Here is a 4,366-nt window from a genome sequence, read left to right on the forward strand (position 1 = left end):
GTAATGATGCACTCAGGTATAGCAAGGATTGTGAGCCTGGCGTAGGACCCAGCAGTGTTTCGTTCTCTTGTACTTAGGGTGGCTATGAGTTGGCATATACTCGATAACACCTAACAATAACAGCAACAACACTATTATTGTGCAGTTGTCTATTACTGTTTTCAATTCTGTTAAAGTTTGATTTATGTATTTGTGGATCTTTCATTAAGTGTGTAGATATTTATATGGTTATATCCTCTTGTTTGGTTGACCCTTTAGTCATTATGCAATGTCTGTCCTTCCTTGTCTCTTAAGGTGGTTTTCCCTTAAAGTCTATTTTATAAGAAATTAATATTGCCACACTTAGTCTTTTTTTGTTGTCATTTTCTTGACACACACACACACACACACACACACATATGTTTTCCAAACCTTTGATTTTTAGTTTGTTTTTGTCTTTGTGCTTAGGTGTGTATCTTGTAAACATCATATTGATGGGGATATTTTCTTATCCATTCTCTTACTCTCTTCCTTTTGCCTGGCACGTTTAATAAGGATTTAAATATAATCCTTACTATAAATGTAATGAATTTATTGCTGTTATTTCCTTTGTTTTTTGGGGGGGTGCTGTTGATTACTTTGTTTCATATATTTTTCTTTGCTGAGTTCATTTTGCTTATTGATTTTTTTTAAAACATCTTTTTCTTTATTTCATTGTTTACTAAACCAAAACCAAACCCACTGCCATCAAGTCAATTCTGACTCGTAGTGACCCTATAGGACAGAATAGAACTGCCTCCATAGGATTTCTAAGGTTGTACATCTTTAGAGAACCAGACTGCCTCATCTTTCTCCTGCAGATGGCTGGTGGGTTTGAACCACCAACCTTTTGGTTAGCAGCCAAGTGCATTAACTGCTACAGCACCAGAACTCCTTTTAGTATTTAGCATAGTGCCTAAGGCACTTGACTGCTAACCAGAAGGCTGGCGGTTCAAACCCACCAGGCACTCCTTGGAAGGCAGGTTGGGCAATCTACTTCCATAGTGATACTGCCTTGGAAACCCAAGGAGGGGTCGCTATGAGTCGGGTCCAACTCGATGGCACATAACAACAACAACAACAACAACAACATTTTTCATTTCGATGAAAAGTTTATTAATGTTTTTTGAAGTTACCCAAGTTTAAAATGATTTGTTTTCTTGATATGTTATAGAGTTCCTCTCCATTTGGAAGTTCTGTACGTACATTATTTATTCCTTCCTTTTGCTTTGTAGTTGTTCTCATTTATGAACTGATGTTTTAGGTTCCCTATTCCCAGTGTTGTAGTTTTATTTTACTTTGGATAAAAGTAAAGTGGCTTGGTGTCTGGGCGATGTTGTCATGTATGCTAATCTCAGGTTGTTGACTGCCATTGTTGATTCTCTACCTGAAGAACTCCATTTAGTATTTCTTGCAGTGTTTGGTTTTCACAAATTCCCTTAATTTCTGTTTATCTGGATATGTACTAATTTTGCCATTATATTTGAGTGACAGTTTTGGTGGATGTATAATTCTTGGTTGCCATTTTTTTTTCTTTTAGGTTTTTATATATGTCATCCCATTGCCTTCTGATCTGCATAGTTTCTGCTGAGAAATCAAAATTTCATCCTATATTGTTTCTCCTTTGTAGCTAACTTTTCATTTTTTCTGACTGCTTTTAGAGAGTCCTTCTTTGTCTTTGATTTTGGAAAATATGATTATGACATGTTTAGGTGATTTTCTTTTTCTTTTGAGGTCTATCCTGTTTGAGGTTTGTTGAGCCTTTTGAGTGCATATCTTCTCATCTTTTGTGATATTAGGGAGATTTTCTTCCAAAAAATCTACAATTTTCTTTGTTCTTTTTTGTTTTTTGGTCTCCTATTTTGGAATGCTGATCATGAATAAGTTATTTCTATTGACAGTATCTTACATAATTCTTAAATTTTCTTAAATTTTTCCCCTTTTCTTCTGATTCTTTCTCTAACAGATAATATTGAGAGATTTGTCTTGGATTTCACTAATTTTGCCTTCCACTGATTCAACACTACTCCTTTGCCCTTCCAATGCATTATCTATGTCTGAAACTTTATTAATCTTCTGAATTTCTATTTGCCATTTTTGTATGGTCCACACATATACATATATATATATATATATATACACACACACACACATATACATATACATATATATATGTATATATGTATGTATACATGTATGTATAGTTGTCATTTTGTTTTTGTATCATTTTCCTGAATTATTTTAGATTTCTGTCTGTGTTTGCCTTGATTTTTGTCTATGTTTTCTTCAATTCATTTCTCAATCCATTGATAGTACCTAAGTACAATAATTTTGAATTCCTTATTAGGTGGTTCCATGCCATTTCTTCTTTAGGAAGTTTTTCTGGCTTTGTAGCCTGGTCATTTGTTTGAACTACCTGGTCTTGTTCTTTATGTGAACTAAGGCTGTGTGTTGTATTTGAGACATTGTGGCATTGTGTTTGTATTTAATTGGTGACAACATTTTGGTGTGTTTCTCCCAGGATTTTTTTTCGCTTTATTTGTTTTTGGTATATCTGGATGCTGGGAACTCTGATGGCCTAAGGCACTTGACTGCTAACCAGAAGGCTGGTGGTTCAAACCCACCAGCCACTCCTCAGAAGGAAGATTGGGCAATCTTCTTCTGTAGTAATACCACCTTGGAAACCCAGGGAGGGGTTGCTATGAGTTTTTTTTTTTTTTTAATGCATGGGACAGGTGTGCTATTTTGCTTTCTAGTTTGGCAGCACTTAGATGCTTACCACCTGTCTCCTGGTGGATGTGATAGAGGATATTAGTGTTTGCACAGTTCTCTGTTTGCTGTTCATTTAGAGCAGCTGAGGGCAGGCTAGGCTGGTGTTGGCTACCATCTGTCATTTGTCAGCTGGTACAGGAGTGGGTATTAGCATTCATCCTTTTGGTAGGGCTTCAGGAGGTATGGTTTTGGCTAGGTACTGTGGATGCAGTTGATGTCTCCTATAGGATGGGACCCCCCCCCAAAAAAAAAAGAACAAAAAAGAACAACAAATAAAAAAATAATGAAAAACAAGAAAAGCAAGCAGAAAAACAAGCAAGCAAAATATATGTAGGGGAAAAAAGGAAAAAGGAAAGAAAAACTAGGGCACAGAAAAAAGAGTAAGAGAACAGTTAAAAAGAAAAAAAGAAAAATAAGAGAAGAGATAAAAGAAAAATGAAAAAAAAAAAAGAAGAAAGAAAAAAGAAAGCATAGATAAAAACAAGGGAAAGAGAGGGAAAAAAGTAAAAAAGAGGAGAAAGCTGGAGGAGGGTGGGGGGCACCTGGTTAGTGCTTCTGTCAGTTGAGCAAGTGGCTGGGGCCAAGTGCCCAGTCTGGGACAGCGTGCTCTACTGGCCAAGGAGGCCATGGGTGGTGGCACACCTCGTGTGGGATGGCACTTCTCTTGGCCTGTGATATGTTGGGGGCAGGGTATCCAGTCTTGGATGGTACTTAGGAGACAACTGGGGCCAGGGTGTCCGGTATGGGACTGCATTTCTGCTGGCCTAGGAGATGGCTGAGGGAAGGGCATTTGACTGAGGATGCTGGCCCAAAGAGGCAGAGAGTACATGGCTCCAAATGGAGTGGTAGTGTTTCTGCTGGTGTAGGAGCTATCTAGGTGCAGGGCACCCACTTTAGGTAGGCATTTCTGCCAGCCTAGGAGACAGCTGGGGGCAGGATGCTCAGTGTGGCATTGGGCTTCTGCCTGTCTAGTAGACAGCTTGGGTTAGGGTAGCTGGACTAGGATGTTGCATTATGTTGGGCCAAAGAGGCAGAGCTCACACCTCCAAATGTGGGGGTGGTGTACATGAGGCACTCAATCTGTGAATCTGCACGTCTGACTTCAGGCAGGGTAGAAGCAGTGTTGGGGAGGGTCTTACCTGCTGCCAGGTGGGTGGAGTTTGGGGATAGCCTCACTTCTGGTCACCGGGATGGTGTGGGGGAATAAGGAGAGGATCAGACCTTTCTGTTCACCAGCCACAGGTATGGGCACTGATACAGTCCTGGGTGAGGGAGATGATTATCAAGTTTCTGCCCCAGTTGCAAAGCTGCCTGGTCTATTTTACTAGAAATTAATATTGCCCCTCCTGCTCTTTTTCGGTTGCCATTTGCGTGATATGTGCTTTTCTATCCTTTGATTTTTAGCTTATTTTTGTCTTTGTATCTAAGATGTGTCTATTGTAGACAGCAAATTGATGAGTCATATTTTCTCATCCATTCTTTGTCTCTCTGTTTCTTGACTGGTACATTTAATCCACTTACATTCAGTCTAATTATGAATTTACTGCTGTCATTTTGCTCTGCATTTTTTTTTTTT

Source organism: Orycteropus afer, unplaced genomic scaffold (genome assembly GCF_000298275.1).
Source record: "Orycteropus afer afer isolate SDZICR_OR568_19922 unplaced genomic scaffold, OryAfe1.0 scaffold00632, whole genome shotgun sequence".
Taxonomy (NCBI): domain Eukaryota; kingdom Metazoa; phylum Chordata; class Mammalia; order Tubulidentata; family Orycteropodidae; genus Orycteropus; species Orycteropus afer.